Here is a 24,888-nt window from a genome sequence, read left to right as displayed (position 1 = left end):
GTATATGGTATTTTGTTACAGCAGCCTTAACAGACTAAGATAAAACTCGGTACCGGGGGCAGGATGCTGTCTGACATTATCTTTTTTACCTCTTATATTTTAGTGACATTCTCTGGTCAACCTGGAAAAATGGAATATATTTACAGATTTTTGGGTCTTCCATTATGCATTTAGTCTTCAAAGATTTTCTGGTATTTGTTTCTTTCCTCAATTTGAAAGGAAGGTAATTAACTGGCACTAAGAAAGGGGTGTTAAAAAAATTCCTGAAGATTTCCAGGAAGATTACAGGGCCATAGAATACCCTTCTCACTTTTCTATTACAAAGCCCATTTTAAAAAATTAAGTAAAGAAAAAATCCGTAAGATCTCCGGATACCAAGGATGAGATTGAGAAATATGCTAGAATCTCCTAGAAGTTTCTATAAAATACAATACTGTTGAGGGCAGGATTAAGATACAGTACCAGAGCAAGGTGAATCAACCCAGCCAGAGACATGAAGTAACATGGTCTTCCATTTCACCAAGATAAGCTCCCTTATTCCTCTGCTCACCAGGTGGCTGAAGCTTCCTGTGAAGCAATGCTCCTTTTAGAATCCTGTTTTAGTTCCATCTATGACATATCTCTTTGTCCCCCAATAGAATTGTAACCCAATTCTACAATGCCTGCATCCTCTCACCCTTGAGTAATAGTATTTATAATATGGGGAAAGTAAAGACAACTTAAATGACCAATGCTGGGAAGTGGTTGAACATATGTCACTGCCATTCACTTGGTAAACTGTTATACATACATTAAATGATAATTACAAAAGTTGTGCAGTAACAAAGGAAATATGTATTATATAATGTTCAGTGAAAACATGATGCTAAAAATGTGTATGATAGCAAAATTCAAAATATATGACAAAAGAGATGCATTTAAAAAGACCTCATAAAGGGCACCTGGGTGGCTTAGTTGAGCGTCCAACTTCAGCTCAGGTCATGAGCTCAGGGTTTGTGAGTTTGAGCCCCACATCAGGATTTTGGATCCTCTGTCTCCATCTCTCTGCCCCTTCCTGGTCCTGCTCTTTCTCTCTCTCTCTCAAAAATGAGTATTTATTTAAAAAAACAACAACACATAGGTCATAGTCTTGGGGTGAGGTTGGTAAAAAATATATATATTTAACTATACTAGTTTGGAATAACACTTATTATAATATCTTTCTATATAAAATGCTTTAAGTTAATCTTACACATTTAATTATTTGCCCTAATTTTGGGGTTTATGTCTGCTTTGAAAAATAGGTTAATTTTAACTCATACACAACCAATTCAAATATGGTTATTGTAAGTAATAGAGTGAAATTGGAAGCTATATTTTTAGAGACCTTTCCTCTGTTTTTGTTTCCTTTTGTCTTGCTTTATATGATTTTGTTTTTAGTTATACCTAAATGAAATGATGAGGCTTTTGTATTGTAAAGAGGATACCCAGAGATGGTCTCCATGTATCAGTTTAGATATACATTACATTTTCTCACTACCAATTACCCATGTAAATAACACTTCTTGTTACCTCTTAAATTACAAGTAAGCATCACTGATTAAGACACCTGACATTTTGACCTGTATTTTCTCATAATTCTATTGAGTAGCTATTGTCTCCATTTTGCAGACAATGAACTGAAAGCCAACCATGTCGGGTATCTTTCCTTACGTCTACCTGCTGCACTTGTTTCACTCTAGGACAAGGCGCTCAGAGTTAAGAACTGTACGCTTCCTACTATCTTCGTGTTACTCTGCAATCCTGAGCCACTGGCAGTGTGCACGTTGCCGCCCTTTTTCCACCCTACTATCTATTTTGCCTGTTCCAATTCTGCTTTGCTTCTTGTCACTTGCCTAGGCTTTCTGCCTTCCACCCATTTCAGCTCTGTACTTCCCAGGAGACTTCAGGAGACATTCAGTTGGTAATTGCCAAACTAGGAAGAGGAAACAAAAGCTGGAGCCCACGGAAAATTAACCATCCAGTGCATTCAGGAAATGGTATCAAGAGTCAGGACTATAAGGCTTTGAAGGGAAGGGCTGTGCAACTCTTAGAAACCTAACCAAGTTGTCAGTTGTTTCTTTTACTACACACTTAGCAATGGATTCGATTGACAATTTTATTTTTTCTTCATCATTATTTGTCCTGGTCTAGTCATGTTTGCCCTGCGTCTCTGAAAGCAAAATATACTCCCTTCCCACTAACTTTGGACATGCTTTGTCAATGCGATATAAAGCAGTAAGAGTCACCTTAAAATATGTTTGCATCTTTTGACACTATGCCTATAGTCCTTACTTCTAATATGAAAACATGTCCCTAGATCCCTGATGTTTGAAGGTTAGCCAGGAGCCAACCGGCGCTAGTGCTGACCCATATTTCCAAGTAGCATGAATGAGAAATAAATATCTATTGTCATAAGCCTTAACATATTAGAGCTGTTTGACAGAACAACAAAATTTGAGGTGGTGTGTGTAAAACAAAATCCTAAAATGTGTGGCATTGGTTTTAGGGATAGGCCGATGGTTGTGAGGAAGGACCCTGTTAGAAGAGATTAGAAAAATGACAATTTATGTTAAGCAGAGGCAAAATATTTGGTAAAACTATTTGTCTGTGGCGTCTTGGAAGGCAGAAAATGCACACAGGGCAGTTGGCATTTTGGGACAAGAGATTTAGATAAAGAACGTTGGTATCATGAGTTGGTTTTAACTAGCTACATTTAATAAGTACTAGCAGAGGCAATAAGGTCATAATAGATTTGATCTGCTTGCAAGCAAGGGTGGAAAGGAAAAAGGGACAATCCATGTATTACAGGGAATTGGAGGGTTGTAAGACACATTTCCGTCCCCTATAGATAGCCTGGTAAAAGATTCTCAAATTAAGACACTGCCTCAATGCAAAAACTGAATCAAAAGGTCACGGGAAAAGGCCAAACCAAGGGTGCAGCCTTAGTGCTTTTTCTTAAAATCTCTTACTGGCTTGAGTCAGACACCAGTAAGTTCTTTCAGTTTAAAAAATAGTTGAGGGCAGGGGTGGAAAAGAAATGAATCGTTGGTCTCTGAAGGTCTAGTAACCTTAAATTGTCTCTCATTAAGTGTATTTAGAGAGGCATTGCTCATAAAAAACTGAGAATGTTCTTATTTACACTAATTGGAATCAAATAATTTTAAAAACATTTTAAAGGGTTATATTATAAAATGTTGTCATCAGCCTGGATAGAATGGAATAGTGTCTGTTGGAAATATAAAATGATCAAGTGATTAAAATGACTCCTATATCCTGCATCTTGCTTTATGTGACATACAGAGATCTAACACTGGAAAATTTGAATACATCGATCACATTAAATGTCACTAAAGTGCTGTAACCCTTTGAGCAAGTGGCATTCACACTGGCTCTTAGTTTCCTTATTTGTAAAAAGACAGCAGGATTAAGCGTTCTCTGAGGTCCCTTTCAGCTTATATTTGATTCTATGACACAAAAATAGTCCTATTTTATAGACTCTCTTAGCTTGTGAAATACAAATTTCTTTCTCTCCGAAAATAAGTAATGAACAGATAGACATTATTTGAGCAAGTTTTCCAAGATTCCAAAAACTTGGAAATGAGAAAAGTTCTTTTGAAAGAATCCTCTGAAGCAATTTCATTATGTAAGGGGACTGGGCCACATACTTAAATACAAGAAGGCTCCTACAGGACAAGTATTAGTTCCTTAAGTGTGCTTAGAATTTTATTCAATTCCCAAATCACAATTTAGTTTCCATAAAAATTATTATATGAGATCCTCAGAGGACCTGGTTGGTATGTGTTTGAATGGTTTTTCATGATCAGGATTAAAATATTGACGCATATTGCCATGTTCTTTAACAGAATATGTTCCCATAAAAGCAGGACAATTTGGTTCAGTGTTGCAAATAAATCACGTGAAGGCATCTTTCCAAAACAGAGTGAAAACAGCACCTTGCACATGATATATTCAAAGTGTTTTAAAAACTATGTAATATTTCAATTCATACACTATATATTTTTAGTTCCCAAATTTGCCCAATTTATATATCCCTAAATAAAAAAAAATGTACTATACAACTACCAAAAGGGAATCAGGTCATCATATTATTGTTCAGTAAAAATAACATGTTCGATAGAATTTTAAATAGTCACTGAAGATATCATTAATAATGCATAAGAATTGACTATTTACAAACATTCCAAAAGGTATCCCTCTTGTCTAATTTATATATAAATTTTATGAAACTGACATCGGTCAGGACCGTTAACTGCAGTCATTTCTTATAAAAGATCAATAAAACCCAGCTGAAATAGGAGGCAGAGTCGAAGTGATTACTTTCATCCCATTTTATGACATTCTCAAGAATCACTCTAAAGATCCTCTCAGGAAACTTCCCTGTAAAGCCCCACAGAATCCACAATTTTAAGCCCTCGTATTTAAAATCTGATGTTATTGTTATGTGATATGCACTGAACACTGATAATGAAGTTGATGCTGACTGGAACAAAAATGAACCCAAAGTTAAATAGAACCTAGATGAGAGCTACAGGAGCCACTGAAAATAAATCCATTGGTTGGATCCCGCTTGTCACTTCTAGAAGGTCACCAGAAAGAAGCATCATCCCCAATGCAGAGAAAAGAAAATCGTCTCACTCCTTTTCTCCTTTCCTTACAGTACTAGTCAAGGCTGTGACTCCCACAAAAATACAGAAACAAATGCAGTCATCTGAGAACAGACGACACACTAGTACCACACAAAGTTAGAGTAATGAAATGATGAGAACCCTTTCATCTTTGCACGCTGTATCCATTTTTTCCCCTTAGCTTTCTCCTAAAAGCCTGGTGGCTTCACTCAGATTTTGCTGCCACCTGGGCAAGGATGATATCGATAATTCCAAGCAACTTGAGGTCAATTTAATTTCTCTACCTTTAATCAATTTTTATTAGTTTAATTTTGTTTCCACCTTGCTGTTCCCTTGTAGATCCTGGCATCCACCCATCTTCTCAAGAGACTGTCCTGCCTGACTGGGTACCATTCTGTTCCAGGCGATTCACTCCTATTTGTTCTGAATTTGCCTCAGCCAGGGAAGAGCTCCCCCACCCTGACTGAGGCTTTCTTTACACTCCTTGCTGCTTTACAAGACAGCGCTAAGCTTTCTCTTTTAGTTTGCTCGTCCAACACATCCCAGCCTGACTGACAGCAAGACAAGCAGCTGAGGTAGGAACTACAGGCTGCTACCGTTTCTCCCTAGAACTTTCCAAACCTGGGGACAGCAGAAAGGGGATTCCTATCTTTAACCTCCACTGCAAACAAACCTTCTCTTCCTGTTCTGTTCTGGACAAAAAGACATCCTTCGCTTTTCTCATGCTAATTCATTTATTTATCATTGTTAAGGAAATCTCTCTGACCTTTCTAAGGGCTTTGGAAACAATAATTTCCATGCGTTATTTTTAATTTTTAATGTATTTGTCTATTCTGGTTCTTTCCTTTACCCTAACTGTGTTTACCTCTTCCAGCCTAAAAAGAACAGGAAAGCATAACTTACTCCAGTTACCATTTTTTTCCTGAGCTTTCATTATATTTCTCTCATCTTTACCTCAAAACTTCATGCAAGAGACATCTTCCCTTAAAACCTCTATTTTCTCACCATCTACTCGTAATTCCTTGCTTGGAACCTTTCACTTGCAAGCTTTGCTGAATAAATTTTCTCTTAAAAACGAGCTATGACTTCCTAATCTCCAAAACCACTGGCGCTCATTTCAGAATTTTCTATGGTATTTAACAATATTTAATTGTACTTTGTACTTGAGACTTTGGTTTCTATCTCACTCCCTCACTCTACCTCCTTCCATGACTAGTTTTCCTCTTCAGGTCCAACTATGTGGGTTCTCATAAAGGTCATATTGTTGATTCTCTTTTTCCTTTACCTACTCTCCATAATAGCATCTACCTCTAAAAATTCAGTTACCACTTTTACACGTGAGGAAGCAATTCTCTATCCCTTGTGGCTATGTTTTTCCTAACTTATAGTTCTTTATTTCGTACTACTCCCTAGACATTTTCAAAAGGATATGTCACTGAAATGTTAAATTCCCCTAAGTCTGTTAATTGTAGTAACAGTCAGGTCCTAGGCTGTAAATCCATAAGTCCTTCCTTACGCATGGATACTTTTCTTTAATAGCTCTTGAATGCATCTTTCTTTTAATTTCTCTTTGACCAGTATGGTTCACACTCCTGTTCATCTCACATTGTCTCCTAAGGGACTGTCCCATCTTCAATTTCCCATGCTTGCCTCCTATAACCTCTTCACACAGCCAGCCTCCCTTTGATGTTCCCCAGCAGGATTAACCTCCCAACAGTACCCTCAGATCGGGTTACTGCATCACTCAAAAACTTCAGTGGTACCGCAGAGTACAAGGCATTGCAATATTTGACTATACTAAATCTTTCTTGCTCATTCTTATCATTCAAGTTTTAAATTTGCATAATACTCTATATATTACATAAAATACCTGTCCCACAAGATGTTTACATATAAGTAATCAGGTAGATTTGAGGAATTCTCTGCTAAATGATGTGTTTATTTCACAGTTTCTCAGTCTTCACTGTTAATATGCATTTTGGTTTGCTTTAGTTATAGGATACAAAGCTCCCAGACTTGTTTTAGGGCAGAAAGGGGCTTTTTCCCCCCAAGAAGTCTACCTTCCCTTCATTTACTCAATCCTCCTACATAGTCACATGATGAAATAATGCCCATCCTTCCACACAAATAAACGATGCCTTTTAAAATAAAATCATGGAAGTCTTTCTAATAACTTATGAGAAGGGAAAATCTACCTTCTCTAAACTCTGAAAGCCATTTTATTACACTATGCCATATCTTATTTTGAAATTATTCACGTCTATCCTCCATCCTGGACTGTAAGTATCTTGAGACCATGAATCATGAATAAATCATATTATATTCTCTATAGTACCTACCATGTAACCTCAGATTAAGTAAATAACTTCATTCCAGGATATATAAAACTTGACACAGGTTGTTTTTGTGTTTTAGAGTACTTCACTTCTTATAGTCCTTTCGAATGAAGAAATTTATGTACATTCAATTATATAAGCTGGCACTTAGTAATAACATAAAAATCCTAACATGGAGTTTGTTACTCATACAATCCTAAAATAGACATTGGTGCTAGAATCATTATCTGCAGATAATGACAAAATTTACTCAATGTATTTAGTTTCAATGGCTCAATTTATTTCAGTAAATGGGGTCGGGGATTCACACAGAACTAAATGAAACTAGGTAAATTTTGGTCTCACAGAAAACTTTTTTTAATTAAAAAAATTTTTAATGTTTATTTATTTTTGAGAGAGAGAGTGTGAGCAGGGGAAAGGCAGAGAGAGGGGGAGACAGCGAATCCCAAGCAGGCCCTACACTGTCAGTGCAGAGCCCGATGTGAGGCTCAAACCCACGAACCATGAGATCATGACCTGAGCTGAAATCAAGAGTCGGAAGCTTAACCGACTGAGCCACGGAGGCGTCCCTCACAGAAAACTTTGTAAAAGCCAGTCAGATTCTAGTCAAACTAATTAGAATTTCTAGTTTCACCCAGTTCCTTTGGGGTCAAACATGTAAAATGTATTACCAAGGACCGTGGGGAATAAAGCTGTATCATGGGATTCCTAGAGGCTCATAATTCTACCTGGTTCTAAGCTGACCCATCAAAGTGATGGAAATAAATATGCCTTTGAATCTAGCCCTTTCTTGAGAGGAGTTCAGACTGACTAAGCCATGCTCCTTTGGGACCTAAGGAAAAATATCCTGAATGACACAGATGCCATCTATGTCTAGAGCTGACTCTCTCAAAAGAACCTGTAATAGAGATCCCCATCCAAATATAAAAGACTAAGACATGCTGTAGGTTGAATCACTATTTAAAATATTATGTTCAGTAACACCTGACCTTAAAAGGGGCTACAAAATGAGAAACACTCTTCATCTCTCTTCATTCATAACCATGCTTATACCTCTCTCTCATTACTATGCATCTCCTGGTAAACCAGGAGATTACAGCAGATTCGCTGGTTACAAAAAATGTTATGAACAACTTTTCTACAATTTTTGGAGCAGTTCTAATTTTAAGAAAATGTTTGTAATGAGGTATGGAGACTTCTAGATTCAAAGGAGAACAATATGTTTATACAGACGATTGTTCTGATGCAGGTAAAATTGAGGTTCCAAACTATGCTCATAGAGCTAGTGAGCTGAAGATGATTCTAGGAATCTATTTGCACGAATTAACAATTCTGTTTTGTTGTTGTTGTTGCTGCTGTTGTTATTGTTGTTGTTTTGTCTTGCTATGTGGCTAAAGGCAGAGAGAAGAGTGCATGGAGGCCCAGGAGAGAGTAAAATAATCCAGTAAACAAGATGTATGGCATAGTACCCATGCTCAGTCTGCAGATTCTAATGGACAGAGAGTTTAGGGACAGAACCTCAAGAAAACTGTTTTCCCAAAAGACTTTGAAGGTCTGTACACATTGATGTTTTAACATTCAGAAGATAAAGTTTGGTATATTCAGAAGTTTTAAGATTCAGAAGATAAAGTTTGGCCAGCTTCAGGCCCTCAGTAGTCAATTACTTTTGGAGCATCAGAAGACAAGGTCTTTTCCATTGGCAATGTTTTGTTTTTCTTGTTGTTGTTTTCACTGAGGGCATTACTGGTGAGAAGCAGTAGTGGAAAACCTCATCTGATCTCTTTCTGATCTCATGTGATTCCCAGAAATGTTTGATGGAAGATTTTTCAGAGAATTCAAAGTCCTTATAAAAAAGTAAAAGGTGAAGAGTCAGAAGAACTGGGATCATTAATATCAACCTGACTCCATATTCAGTTAATATTCAAGAAGTATGAATTGAAAGCCTACTGTATGCCAAGTGCAGTGGCTACAGTGCTGAACAAAACAAATCCCCACCCGTGGTTGCATATTTTAGTGGAGGAGAGAGGCAAAAAGAATGTTATAAATATAGACAAGATAATAACAGACTGATACCATGTAAAAAGGAAAATAAACAGGGTATAATGATAGAGATTCATCATTCACGGGTGGGATAAACAAACAAACAAACAAACAAAAAACAAGCTTGCAAATAAAGTAGCCAGGGGAAGTAAAGGAAGTAAAATGTGGAGGAATTTTTATTTCACTTCCTTCTAAATAGAAGTTGAAGAACCTTCTCTCCCTGACTTCTTCTCAATCCAAAACTTAATTGCAATCAAGATAACTCATCCTCAGTCTAAGAGAAATAAGACTAGATATAATCCCTATGAAGTTCAAAGTTGTTTTTCAAATATAGTTAACCGTTTGTTTTCTGGAAAACATTATATTGGAAAATGCCCCCATTTTCTGTGATATTCAGCCCCAGGGCTCTTGGATGCTCTAAGGATCAATTCACCGCCTGCTTCATTCTTTCTTGGCTATGGGTCCCAGGAACTCAGCCTGTTTTCTAGTCTTCTTGTCTGTTGCCTCTCTGTCTTTTTTTAAATTCTACTCTTGTAGTCTTGACTGGAAAGTGGGATAGTTTCCCTAAATCTTTCATTTCTTGACAGTCCTAAAGTTAGACAGAAAACTCCTTTGTTTTGGGGGTTATTATGAATCATCACTGTGGGGAAATACATGGGGATAGTAAAAATGATAAATATGGTAAGTTTTACAGCTTAGAGTATTAACTGTGCTGGTCTTTAATTAGAGATTTTGCCTGTCTCTGAGATGATAATTAAAGTGGAAAATGAATCTCTATCCTGAGTTCTCATTCCTGGAGATAAGCCTTGCAAGTCTCTTCCTTCATTCTAATTGTCTGCCCTCATGACGAAATCAAGACAGAACATTGTGTTTTCATATCTTCTTGTTTCCTGTGGTGATACATTCATTCACTCACTTAACATATACTGGGTATCTCATTTTATGCAAGGCATTAGAAATATAAAGATGACCAGGACACAAAATATTGTCTCTGACCTATGAAATAACTCCATCTAGGAGGTGAATTATGAAGTAGATGGTTACAACAGAGTATGATATTTTTTTTCCGTTTCTTTTTTTTTATTTTTATTTTTTCAATATATGAAATTTATTGTCAAATTGGTTTCCATACAACACCCAGTGCTCACCCCAAAAGGTGCCCTCCTCGATACCCATCACCCACCCTCCCCTCCCTCCCACCCCCCATCAACCCTCAGTTTGTTCTCAGTTTTTAACAGTCTCTTATGCTTTGGCTCTCTTCCACTCTAACCTCTTTTTTTTTCCTTCCCCTCCCCCATGGGTTTCTGTTAAGTTTCTCAGGATCCATATAAGAGTGAAACCATATGGTATCTGTCTTTCTCTGTATGGCTTATTTCACTTAGCATAACACTCTCCAGTTCCATCCATGTTGCTACAAAGGGCCATATTTCATTCTTTCTCATTGCCACGTAGTACTCCATTGTGTATATAAGCCACAATTTCTTTATCCATTCATCCGTTGATGGATATTTAGGCTCTTTCCATATTGCTGAGAGTGCTGCTATAAACATTGGGGTACAAGTGCCCCTATGCATCAGTACTCCTGTATCCCTTGGGTAAATTCCTAGCAGTGCTATTACTGGGTCATAGGGTAGGTCTATTCAGAGTATGATAAACATAATTAAATGGGTAAATTCAGATTTCTATGGAGAAAGATGAGGAAAACTGAGACCACATACTGAAGTTAAGGAATTATCTCAAGAGTAGTTGAAGTCACAATGACCTGGGTAAGCTGACTCTTGAAATATATGACAAGAAAATATATCAGTTGGTATGTCCCAGAAATAAAAGACAGCATGACATCATGATGTAGTTGGAGAGAAATTAGGTGAAAGGGCATATATTCTATTCATCTTAGAGTTTGGGGACTTACATTCTGCTTTTTGAGAAAGGGGATGATTTAGTTAGTTACCATTTTAGAAAATAATCCTAGATATAGAGTAGAGAAGAAGATGATTGAAGAGATGGTTTAACAAAGTAGTTAAATTCTATTGTAGTAATCTAGAAAAGACATGAGAAAACAGTATCCAGGGAGACAGAAGGGCAGATTTATTAAAAATAATAGCTATAATAATTTAATGGATATACAACATAAAAAAGGTAAATTATGACATTAAAGACACAAACTGTGAAAAGAAGGGGAGTAAAGAGTAGAGTTCTTACATGCAATTGAAGTTAGGTTGTTATCAGCATAAAATAGACCATTATATCTATAAAATGTTTTATGTTAGCCTGATGGTAACCACAGAGCAAAAACCGATAGAAGATACACAAAAGATAAAGAGAAGGAAATTAAAGCATACCATTAAGAAAACTCACCAATTCATAAAAGAAGACAGCAAGAAATGAAAAGAAAAAATAATGGAGCTATAGAATAGTTAAAACAATAAAATGACATTAGTAATGGTATCAATAATTATTTTAAATGTATGGATTAAATTCTTAGTCAAAAGTCATGGAGTCACCAAAACCAAATGGAAAAAAAAAAGAAAAAAAATATATGCTACTTATAAGAGACTCACTTCAGTTTTAAGGATCCACATAGGCTTAGAGTGAAGGAATGGAAAAAGATTTCCATACAAATGTAAATCTAAAGAAATTGGAGTGCTGTATTTACAGCACTCAAAATATATTTTAAGTCAAAAACTCTAGGAAGAGAAAAAATCATATAATGGTAAAATGGTCAATTCATCAAGAGGATATAACAATTATAAATACATATATGAGGCCAAAAATGGACCCCCTAACTGCAGTAAGCAAACACTAACAGATCTAAAGAGGAGAAAAAGACAGTAATATAATAATATTAGAGGATTTCAATACCCAACTTTCAACAATGGATAGATCATCCAGACAGAAAATCAATCAGGAAACACTGGACTTGAAATATACTTTATCCAAATGGACCAAACAGCATATACAAAGCATTTCACTCAACAGCAACAGAATCCACATTCTTCTCAATTGCACACAGAACATTCTTTAGGGTAGATCATACGTTAGGTGACAAAACAAGTACTAAAAAATTTAAGAAGACTGAAATCATACCAAGTATTTTTTTCAACCAGAATAGAATTAAACTAGAAAGCAACAACTGGAAAAAAATTGGAAAATTCACCAACATGTGGCAATTAAAGAATATATTTCTGAAGAGCCAACAAGTCAAAGAAGAAATAAAAACATTATCTTGTGGGGTGTCTGGGTGGCTCAGTTGGTTAAGCATCCAACTCTTGATTTTGGCTCAGGTTATCTCATCATTCATGGGATTGAGCCTGCACAGACAGTGTAGACCCTACTTGGGATTCTCTCTCCCTCTGCCCCACCTCTGCTCATACACTCTCTCTCTCAAAATAAATAAATAAACTTAAATTTTTTTTTTAATATCTTGAAACAAACAACAACAACAACAAAATGGAAACACAACATGCCAAAACTTATGGGAAGTAGCAAAAGTAATTCCAAGAGGGAAGTTTATGGCAATAAACATCGACCTTGAGAAAAAAGAAAGATCTGAAATGAAATAACTTTAAACCTCAAGGAACTAAAAGAAGAAGAACAAATAAGCCCAAAGTTAGCAGAAGGAAAGAAATAACAAAGATTGGGTCAGAAATAAGTTAGAGACCAGAAAAATTAGAAAAGATCAATGAAACTAAAAGCTGGTTTATTTGAAAAGATAAAAAAACTGAAAAATCTTTGGCTAGACTAGGATAGGAAAAAAAGAACATTCAAATAAATTACATCAGAAATGCAAGAAGAGACATTACCACTGATAGCATGGAAATACAAAGGATCATGACACCGCTATGAAAAGTTATATGCCAACAAATAGGATAAACTAGAAGAAACATACAACCTAATATGACTGAATCTTGAGGAAAGAGAAAATCTGAACAGATTAATGACAATTAAGGTGATTGATTCAGTAATCAAAACTTCCCAACAACAAAAAGGCCAGGACAAGATGATTTGAGTACTGAATTCTAACAAATATTTAAAAAGAATGAATGCCAATCCTTCCCAAATGCTTCCAAAATGTTAAAAAAAAGGGGGGGGGGTTGGGTGGGGAAACACTCCCAAACTTATTCTATGAAACCAGCATCACCCTGATGCCAAAGTAAGATGAGGACACTATAAGAAAATAAAATTAAACATCAAATTCCCTGATGAACATAGATGTAAATATTTGCAACAAAACATTAGCAAACAAATACAATAGCACACACCATGAACAAGTGGGATTTATCCCTAGCATGCAAGGATAGTTCAGTATACACAGATCAATAAATCTGATACACCACATAAAGAGAATGAAATATAAAAATCATATGATCTTCGCAGTAGATGTAGAAAAAGCATTTAACAAAATTCAACATCTTTGCATGATAAAAACTCTCAAGAAATTAGGAATAGAATGAATGTACTTCAACATAATAAAGACCATATATGATAATCCCAGAGCTAATGTGATATTCAACAGAGGAAAATTGAAAGCTTCCTCTAGGACCAGAAACAATACAATAATATCCACTCTCGCCACTTAGATTCAACAGTACCAGAAGTCCTTGCCAGAGCTATTAGGCAAGAAAAAGAAATAAAAGGCATCCATATTAGAAAGAAAGAAGTAAAACTATTTCTATTTTCAGATGATATGAATTTATACATAGAAAATCCTAAATAATTCATCCAAAAACTTAAAATTAATCAAGATTCAAATTCAATACACAGAAATCAGTTGTTATTTCTATACGCTACTAGTAAACTATCTGAAAAAGAAATTAAGAACAAAATCCCATTTACATCAAAACAATCAAATACTTAGGAGTAAATTAAACCAAGGAGGTGAAAGATCAGTGCACTAAAAACTATAAGACTTTGATGAAAGAAATTGAAGAAGACAGAAATAAGTGAAAACATATCTGCAGTAAATAAAAAGAATTAATAATTTTAAAGCAACCTAAACACTCACTGCAATCCCTATCAAGATACCAATGGCATTTTTTTTTAATATATAGAAAATTCCAATCCTAAAATTCATATGGAACCACCCTGACTGGCCAAGGCAATCTTGAGAAAAAAGAACTAACCTGAAGGCATCATACTTCTGATTTCAAACTGTAAAACAAAGCTAGCATAATCAAAACATTATGGTATAATCATAAAATAGACACATAAATCAATTATAACAGAGTCACAAACCCAGAAATAAATCCACAGATATATGGTCACTAATATTTGACAAGGAAGCCAAGTACACTGAATGGAAAAAGGATAGCTTTTTCAATAAATAGTTTTGGGATAATTGGATTATCACATGCAAAGGAATGAGACTGGGCCTCTATCTTACACCACTCACAAAAAATAACCTGAAACTGATTAAAAACTTAAAACATAAGAATGAAATCCTAAAACTCTTAGAAGAAATCACAGGGGAAAATCTCCTTGAATTGGTCTTCACAATTACTTTTGGGATATGACACTAAAGCACAGCAAACAAAAACAAAAAATAAAAGTAGGACTACACCAAACTAAATTAAAAAATCAATAAAATAAAAATTCAACCTATAAAACTGGAGAAAATATTTGCAAACCATCTCTATAAAAAGGGTTAATTAATATCTTGTATATACAGAACTCATATAGCTCAAAAGCAAAAAACAAACAAACAAAAAAATAAAAAACCACATTCCAATTAAAAATTTGGCAGAGGACCTGAATAGACATTTTTCCCAATAAGGCATACAAATGGCCAACAGATATATGAAAAGATACTCAATATCACTAATCCTTGTGGAAATGCAAAACAAAACCACAATGAGATATCACATAACACCTGTTAGAAGGACTATTGTTTTTATTATGTTTTCTAAGTTTTTTTAATTGAAGTGTCATTAACATGCAGAGTTATATTAGCTTCAAGTGTGTAAAGTAACAATTCAACAATTCTATACTCAGAGCTCATCAAGATAAGTGTACTCTTAATCCCCTTTATCTGTTCCACCCATTCCCCCACTTATGGCCCCTCTGGTAACCACCAGTTTGTATTTAAGAGTCTGTATTTTGTCTCTTTTTTCTTTGTTCATTTGTTTTGTTTCTTAAGTTCCACACTGAGTGAAATAATATGGTATTTCTGTTTCTGTTAGCATTATACCCTCTAGTTCCATCCATGTTGTTGTAAATGGCAAGATCTCATTCTTTTTTATGACTGAGTAATAATCCATTGAATATATATACCATATCTTTATCCATTCATCTATGGATGAACACTTGGTTGCTTTCATATCTTGGCTATTGTAAATAATGCTGCAATAAACATAAGGATGCATAAAGATGGCCAATAGATACATGGAAAGATGCTCAACATCACTAACCATCAGGGAAATGCAAACCAAAGCCACAATGAAATACCACCTTATACCGGTCAGGTAGGCTAAAATAAACAAATTTAAAAATTTAAAAAAATAAAAAAAAAGAAGGAACAACAGTGTTAGCAAGGATGTGGAGAAAAGGGAACCCTTCTGCACTGTTGGCGGGAATGCAAACTTGTGCAACCACTATGGAAAACATTATGGAGTATTGTCAAAAATTTTAAAATAGAATCACCATATGATTCAGTAATTCCACTACTGGATATTTACCCAAAGAAAACAAACAAACAAAATAGTAATTCAAAAGATATATGTACTCCTATGTTTATTGCAGCATTATTTACAATAGTCAAGATATAGAAGGCAAATTATTAACAAGAGAAGAATGAGCAAAGATGCAGAGGAAAGGGAACCTTGGTGTACTGGTGGCAGGAATATAAATTAGTAAAGCTACTATGGAAAACAGCAAGGAGATTCCTCAAAAAATTAAAAATGGAATTATCATAAGATCCAGCAATACCAATTCTGGGTATATATCCAAAGGGAATAAAATCACTATCTCGAGGAGATATCTGCTCCCCCATGTTCACTGCAGCATCTATTCACAATAGGCAAGACATGGAAACAACCTAAGTGTCTATTGATGGTTAAATGAATAAACAAAATGTGAGATATACAACATGTATGTGTGTGTGTGTGTATATATATATATATATATATATATATATATATATATATATACAAACACAAATATATACAGACAGATAATGAAATACTATTCAATCATTTAAAAAAGGGGGGGTGCCTGGGTGGCTCAGTGGGTTAAGTGTCCGACTTCAGCTCAGGTCATGATCTCGTGGTCCATGGGTTTGAGCCCCACGTCGGGCTACGTGCTGACAGCTCGAAGCCTGGAGTCTGCTTCGGATTCTATGTCTCCCTCTCTCCCTCTGCCCCTCCCCCAGTCACCCTCTGTCTGTCTGTCTCTCCCTTAAAAATAAATAAACATTAAAAAATTGAAAAAACAAGAAAAAGAAAATTCTGCTACTGATGCCAACATGGATGGATCTTGAGGGCATTATGCTAAGTGAAATAAATCAGACAAAGAAAAAAAAAAGACTGTATGATCTCACATATGTAGAATCTAAAAACAGTGAACTCATAGAAACAGAGAGTAGAATGGTGGCTGCTAGAGGCTGAGGGGTGTGGGAATTGGGGAGATGTTAAATAAGAGTACTAATGTCCACTGATAAGATGAATAAGTTCTGGGGATTTAATATAGAGCACAGACTATAGTTAACAAAACTTTATTATATACTTCAGAGTTACTAACAGAATAGATGTTAAATATTCCCACCACAAAATAAAAATGGTAATTATATGAGGTGATGGAGGTGTAACCTACCCCTATTGTGGTAATCATTTTACCATATTTAAATGTATCAAATCATCACATTGTAGCAGCGCCTGGGTGGTTCAGTTGGTTAAGTGTTGGACTCTTGATTTCAGCTCAGGTGATGACCTCATGGTTTGTGAGATGGAGCCCTGTGTCCAACTCCACGCTGACAGAGTGTGGAGCAGGCTTGGAATTCTCCCTCTCACTCTCTCTATGCCCCTCCCCTGCTCTCTCTCAAAATAAATAAACTTAAAAAAAATCACATTTTACATCTAACACATCTTACACAACAACTAACACAATGTTATATCTCAATAAATCTGAGAAACACACACACACACAGTGGATCAATACAAAGTTTAGAATAACTGTTACCTCCTTTGGGAGCAGGTTGGAGAGGAAACAGGAGGGGAATAAAGTCATTTCAAGGGATGTTTCTAGTAAATTCTCCAGCTGAATGGTAGGTTTCTGGATATTTATCATATCAATATGCATTCTAATTTATGTAAATGTTACTTAAAATGTTTTGTATTTATCACATATGTTTCAGTGATAAAGAAAATACATAGTAATAGTAGTGTTATTTTATTTTCTTAGTAGATGAGAAAACTATAGCAAATGTGTATTATTTTCCTTCCTTCCATTTCTTGCATTTTGTTTCCTTTTCAATGTGACACACTTAATTCTTTAAAAAAATAAATTTATAACGTTATAATAGTACAAAGTACCCTTGAGAAGAAAGAGAAAAATGATTTGTTAGTTTTCTGTTTTCCAGAAATTACAAGTTCAGTTAGTGAGGGCTGCACCTAATTATCTATGATTGTTTTTCAAGTACATTTGCTGTACTCAAATAGATAATTGTAGCAAAAATCCAATAACTAGTAAACAGATTTTTTCATATAAGTATTAGGTTTACTGCTAGGTACAAATTAAAAAAAAAAAATCTCAGGAGCTACTTGCCATTTAAAAAGAAGAGCAGGACCATGTCAGCATAATTAAAAACACAATGAAACTTTACTTTTTTAAAAATAAAGCTTTAATTTAAAATGATTAGATTATTTAAAATGCACATGTCCTCAATATAAAAGAAATTGAATTTTTTATCCAATTAGTGAAAGCGCATAGTCAAAATACTAAAAAATGAGGTAAATTGTTTTTTACCTAGAAGCATAATAAATCAGAAGCAAACTCTGTCAAATGTTAGTCATTGAGAACATCAATCTGTACAATGACTCTGCTGTCAACTTCAGGTTTGAGGCTTAATCATTTTAGAAGCAAGAAAGCCATGAGTCATATTTTATCCAGGAGGCACTTGAGAACACAATATTCATGCTGTTACCCTCATAAATTTCTTGACAATTTGCCTCAAGGTCAATTGGCAATGAAATAATAGAAATTTTAAATTTTGAACAGATTATGTGAAGGTGGATTTAATGAATATGTAACCTGCACTGTCATTTGGTCTCATGTACATATACTTTGGAAGATACCAGATAGCCTGCAAAACTAGTAAAACACACAATAGTCCTGAAGTATACTTAACAGGTAATCACATCGCATATAAGCACTGAATAACATCAGAATGTGTGACTCCAAATCATTTTTTCTAAAGGGTTAGCTTTTGGAGTTTTTAAAGAATGTTTCATATGCAAAGAAACATAATTCATTTATTTATGATACCTACATAAATTTTATTACGTCATGCATCATATTTATTTAAAGACCATGATGCAAAATGGTAATAAGGCAAAATTGCCTACTAAATATACCCCTCTCTATATCCACCTCTTTAAATAGTTCCCTTTCACATTTACTCTTGGCTTGGCCATGTGACTTACTGTGTATGTATTAGTCTGTACAGGCTGTCCCAATAAAATATCATAGGCTGGGTGGCTCAAACAGCAGAGTTATTTTTTCTGGAAGCCCAAGATCAGGGTGCCAGCATGGTCGAATTCTGGTGACAACCTTCTTTCTGGCTTGCAGAAAGCCACCTTCTATGTGCTCACATGGCCTTTTCTTAATGCATGTGTGCAAAGAGATATCAAGCTTTCTGATTTCTCTTTGTATAAGGGTAACAATTCCATCAGACCTCGTCCCCACCCTCATAACCCAGTTACTTCCCAAAGGCCCCATCTCCAAATACCATTACATTGGGAATGAGGAGTTTAATAAATGGACTGAAGCAGGGGAACTCACAAGTATTCAGTCTGTAACAATATGGCCAATGGAACAACAGCAAATATGACACAGAGACTTCAAGACCATTTGTGCATTTGAGTCCCTCCTTTCTTCTTGTTTTCTGGACCCCCATCATCACTACCCGAGAAAGGAGTCTGAGGTAGCCCGCTGGGTAATAAGAGACACGTGGTCTTATTCCGTCTTTGTTCTTGCTGATCCAGACTAACTTAGCTCATGAGTAAAATGACCTGAGAGCTGAGGATCAGTCTTACCACACTCTGAGACAATTATAATTGCAGATTACTACCACTCTCCCCACCTCACCGGGCCTTTCAAATACTAACACTACTCCTCCTTGGACACTGTGGCATGAATTAGTGATTCTTTAGTGGAATACCACTATTCCACATATTCCTCCTTGGACACTGTGACATGAATTAGTGATCGCCTTAAATAGTTCTACTATCAAACTTCTGCCAAAAGAAGCTTCCTTCATTCTAGCATTTGATTCACAAATATTTTCAAACTACATGGAAAGAGGTCAACAGGCTAAGATTAGGGACACAACCATGGAACAAGATGCAGCCCATGCATTCACACAGTATGTAATTCGTTGGGAGATAACAATAAAAAAGGGGCAGGGGCACCTGGGTGGCTCAGAAAGTTAGGCATCCAACTTCGGCTCAGGTCATGATCTCATGGTTCGTGAGTTCGAGCCCCACATTGGGCTCTGTGCTAGCAGCTCGGGGCCTGGAGCCTGCTTTGGATTCTGTGACTCCCTCTCTCTCTGCCCCTCTCCTGCTCACACTCTGTCTTTCTCTGTCTCCCAAAAAATAAATAAATATTAAAAAAAATTTAAAGGGGTGGGGAATAATACCCTGTGGCAGCTTTTCTCAATTGCAATGATCTGAACCAGCAAATATAGAAATGACTTCAGTGACTATTTTCTCAGTTGTCTCAAGTATGTTACATAAACAGTGTGTACCTCAGTGTATAGACAGTAAGTTAATTCAATCCATTCTAAGACTTATGGCATTAAGAGTAATTGTCTCATCAAACTCCAGTTGAGAAAAAAACAGTCTGTATCAATAACTATTGCACTAGGAAGTACAAACAAACCAGCCTGAAGAGATTATAAATACATTTTGGTTGAGCCTTTATTGACGAACATGAACAGTCAAGTGAAAAGAAAAGAGAAAAATAATCAAATAAGAATATTTTGGGGGCTCCTGGCTGGCTCAGTTGGAAGAGCATGCAACTCTTGATACCAGGGTTGTGAGTTCAAGCTGTGGGGCTCCAAGCCCCATGGTGGGCATGGAGACTATTTTAAAAAGGGGGCGGGAGGCGGGGATGCTTGGGTGGCTCAGTTAGTTGAGCGGCCAACTTCGGTTCAAGTGAGGATCTAATGGTTCGTGGGTTCGAGCCCCACATCACGCTCGCTGCTGTCAGCACAGAGACTACTTCACTTTGCATCCTCTGTCCCCCTCTCTCTGTCCCTCCCCTGCTTGCACTCTCTCTCAAAAATAAATAAACATTTAAAAAAATAAGTAAGAAAAACTAAAGAGTATTTCACACAGAGTCTTGGGAGGAGAGATGCTAGTACACTTGTAAAACTAACAGATAAAATCGATTCCCTCTTTCTGATAGCTAACCAATGATGCCCCAGAAAACAGCATAGCAAAGTCCAATACAGACTAAAATTATAATCACTTGGAAGAACTAACACACCGAATGAGAAACACAGTTTCATCCTTATAAAGTGTTTCCGAAAGTAAGTTCAATGTAATGGATAAGAAACGGACGTTACGATTTTTTTCACTGTTGCTGATAGCCTCTTAGTCTACATAATTTTAACTTACACTAAGGAAAAGAAAGTGTATTGATTAAATGTTAATATAAAATGTTTTATTGCTAAGAACCACTAAGAACTACCAGTAGAAAAACAACAAGAACAGCAAAATAAAAACCCACATTTGCTGGCAACTTGCCTAGTCTTTAAGTAACAGTGCATCACTTTCCTGAATTAGGTTTAATTTTATTCAACGTTCTCGGATTCTTATCTTCAGTGTTTATTCTGTCTATGTTGATGACATGGTCTTACCAGACTATTTCAGAAGTAGCCTCAAGAAACAACGGACTCTATTGCCAATTACTGTCTGAAAGAATAGCTCAGTATTAATTACACCAAACCTAACTCATCGTTTTTGGTAGCTATTCTTCTACAGGTATAAAATGCTAAAAATTCTATGCAACAGGTTAGCTTTATTATACATGGGAGTATTATATAGCAAAATCATCCTGACATGCTTATTACACCGCTCAAAATTCTGAATTTTATAAGAGCCTTGTAAGTTATTTTATGATAGAGGTGATAGAAATGGAAACTTCCTGCCTACAAAACATCCCAGGTCAGAGTCAACCCTTTTATGCTTCAGAGTGCAGAATTCTGTAACTTTATTAAAGCTTTAATTCAAATAGCTGACTAGATCCAAAACTGCATTTGAATTAAAGTCCTTGGACTACTATAAAGTACCCTTGCAGAACCATACTGATACAGAGATGGTACATTCTTCCCCTAGATAAGAATACAAGCAAGGCTCTGAGTTGTATATAACAATGCCATTTTCACAATCCATCGAATTAGAATACAAAGTGGATCTTATTGCAATAGGTGATACAGAACTGCCAAACACTTCAGTCTTAATTATTTGCTACACAACTTTAGTCCAAAGTCAAGATCAAGATAATTCTGTAAATTTGCATTTGGATATAACCCGTCTGCTGTAAGTACATGATGATGAAAAATAAAACCTGAAAAGAGAAAATCAAAGCAAATAACTAATCTAAATGAAGATGATGATGATGATGATGATGATGATGATAAGAAGAACAATAAACAAATAACAACAACAAGAAACATTTCCATTGACCAGAAGCACAATGTGGTAAAACATGAGTCTGCTGGAATCTGGAACCAAAGCGGTCAATGAAGCAAAAGTTCATCTTCTGTACAATAGAGGGGAGAACTTGAGCAAGTGTTCCATGCAACACCAGATATTAGACTTGCCCAATGATGTAAGCTGGGTGCCAGTCCAGGCCTGTCTTCTCCTCCTTCAATTCCTCCTGAGTGGAGGAAGAAAAAAGCAAACCGTTGCCCATCACAACTGGAACAATATTTCTTGACATTAGAGCCAATGGGACACAGGCAGAACTGGGCAACAAAAGTCAAACAAAGCTAGTCCATGGCTTACATGTAGATTGCTATAGATTTCAAACAAGCACAGGATGTTGAACAGTAGGAACTCTTCTCCATTTTGAGAAATGTTCATTGAAGTTCTGCATATCTTACAATCCTCAGTTCTCCTAGGTGAACATGTTTGTGCAGAAGACATGTAAAAAATGTTTATAGCTGTCTGTAAATAGGAGTTTTTAAAAATTGGAAACAATTTAAATGTATATAAATAAAAGAATAGGTAATTAAAGTATGTATATTCTTGTTAAAATGTCTATACTACCCAAAGCAATCTACACATGTAATGCAATCCCTATCAAAATACCACCAGCATTTTACACAAAGCCAGAACAAAGAATCCTAAAATTTGTGTGAAACTACAAAAGGCCCCCAATAGCAAAAGCAATCTTGAAAAATAAAAGCAAAGCTGGAGGCATGACAATTCTGGGCTTCAAGCCACATTACAAAGCTGTAGTCATCAAAACAGTATGGTGCTGGCACAAAAACAGACAGATAGATCAATGGACCAGGATAGAAAACACAGAAGTGAATCCACAACTATATGGCCAATTAATCTTCAACAAAGTAGGAAAGAATATCTAACAGAAAAAAAAAAGACAGTCTCTTCAAGAAATGGTGTTGGGAAAACTGGACAGCACAAGCGTAAAAAATGAAACTGGACCATTTTCTTACAACATACACAAAAATAAACACAAAATGGATGAAAACCTAAATGTGTGACAGGAAACCATCAAAATCCTAGAGGAGAACACAGGCAGCAACCTCTTTGACATCAGCCATAGCAACTTCTTACATCTCCAGAGGCGAGGGAAGCAAAACCAAAAATGAACTATTGGGACTTCATCAAAATAAAAAGCTTCTGCACAGCAAAGGAAACAACAAAACTATAAGGCAACCGATGGAATGGGAGAAGATATTTGCAAATCACAAATCTGAAAAAGGGTTAGTATCCAAAATCTATAAAGAATTTATCAAGTTCAACACACAAAAAACAAATATTCTAATTAAAAAATGTGTATAAGACATGAATAGACATTTTTCCAAAGAAGACATCCAGATGGCTACCAGACACATGAAAAGATGCTCAACTTTTTGAGGATGAGGATGAGGATGAGGATGAAGGGAATGTATTTCCCTTCATCATCAGGGAAGTACATTTCAAAACCACAAACAGATACCAGCTCCCAGCTGTCAGAATGGCTAAAATTAACAACTCAGGAAACAACAGGCTTGGAGAGGATGTGGAGAAAGGGGAACCCTCTTGCACTTGGTGGGAATGCAAACTGGTGCAGCCGCTCTGGAAAACGTGTGGATGTTCCTCAGTTAGTTAAAAATAGAACAATCACACAATCCAATAATTGCACTACTAGGTATTTACCCAAAGGACACAAAAATAGTAATTTGAAGTGAAACATGCACTCTGATGTTTATAGCAACATTATCAACAATAGCCAAAGTATTGAAAGAGCCCAAATGTTCATTGACTGATGATTGGATAAAGAAGATGCGGTGTGTGCGCACACACACACACACACACACACACACACACACACACAGTGGAATATTACTCAGCTGTCAAAAAGAATGAAAGCTTCCATTTACAATGACATGGATGGAGCTAGAGTGTATTATGCTAAGCGAAATAAGTCAGTCAGAGAAAGACAAATACTGTATGTAATCACTCATATATGGAATTTAAGAAACAAAACAGATGAACATGGAAAGAAAGAAGGAAAGAAAGAAAGAAATGCAATGCAGAAACAGACTCTTAACTATAGAGAACAAACTGAGGATTACTGGAGAGGAGGTGAGCAGGGGATTGGTTAAATAGGTGACAGGTATTAAAAAAGGCACCTGTGATGACACTGGGTGTTGTATATAAGTGATGAATCATTAAATTCTATACCTGAAACTAGTATTACACTGTATGTTAACTAACTTGAATTTACATTAAAAATTTAAAAAAAAATAAACAGGAAAAAATAAAGTATACATATTCATAAATGTAATATACAGAGTTAAACTGATGAGCGCAAGCTGTGTGTTTGAGCCACCTCAGATAAAGCATGTGGCAAAATAATGCATGCTTTCTTTTATCACGAGGCCTGATAACTCATAAAACTGTGTAAAAAATATATATAATCTATACGAACAGAAAATATAATAAAATACAATAAATAAATATAACAAAATATAAATAAATACATATAAAGTATAAAATCATGAGAATGATAACCTTCAAATTCAGGAAGGCCATTATCACAGGAAGCAGGTAAGGGGAAAAGGGGAGCAACAGGACGGGAGAGTAACATGGGCGTTCCTCTGTGTCTACAAATTATTAGTACTTAAGTAACTAAGACGAGATTTAATTATTCAATCAGTAACTATATTATGTACGTGCTGTGTGCTTGGCACCATTCTAGGCACTGGGTTTAAGCAATAAACAAAACAGACTAATACTCCTGCCCTTACAGAGCTTATGTTCCAGTAGAAAAAGAGGAGGCAGCAGAGAAGGAACAAGTAAGTGAGATGTGAAGCATTCCCCATGATGGCGACCGTTCTGCAGTAAAATCAAACCTAAAAGGGAGACATGGAGAACTGAGGGTAGATTGCTGCA

At 35.9% G+C, this 24,888-nt stretch overlaps 1 protein-coding gene across 2 annotated transcripts in view; it reads right to left on the bottom strand.

Annotated features, from left to right (window-relative positions):
- Positions 1-24,888, bottom strand: part of SLC16A7 (solute carrier family 16 member 7) — a 187,713-nt gene that overhangs the window by 97,096 nt on the left and 65,729 nt on the right. The window contains exon 1 of one of the 2 annotated variants that reach the window (XM_049625875.1): positions 463-625. The exons of the other annotated variant lie outside the window; for it this stretch is intronic. The gene's annotated coding sequence lies outside the window, so the exon portion shown is untranslated. Of the gene's footprint in view, positions 1-462; positions 626-24,888 lie in introns of those variants that run through there. 2 annotated transcript variants of the gene reach the window in all.

The sequence above is a fragment of the Panthera uncia genome, chromosome B4, assembly GCF_023721935.1.
Source record: "Panthera uncia isolate 11264 chromosome B4, Puncia_PCG_1.0, whole genome shotgun sequence".
NCBI classification, from domain to species: domain Eukaryota; kingdom Metazoa; phylum Chordata; class Mammalia; order Carnivora; family Felidae; genus Panthera; species Panthera uncia.
The sequence above is the reverse complement of the archived record's forward strand: the minus strand, read 5'-3'. Positions and strand labels throughout refer to the sequence as shown.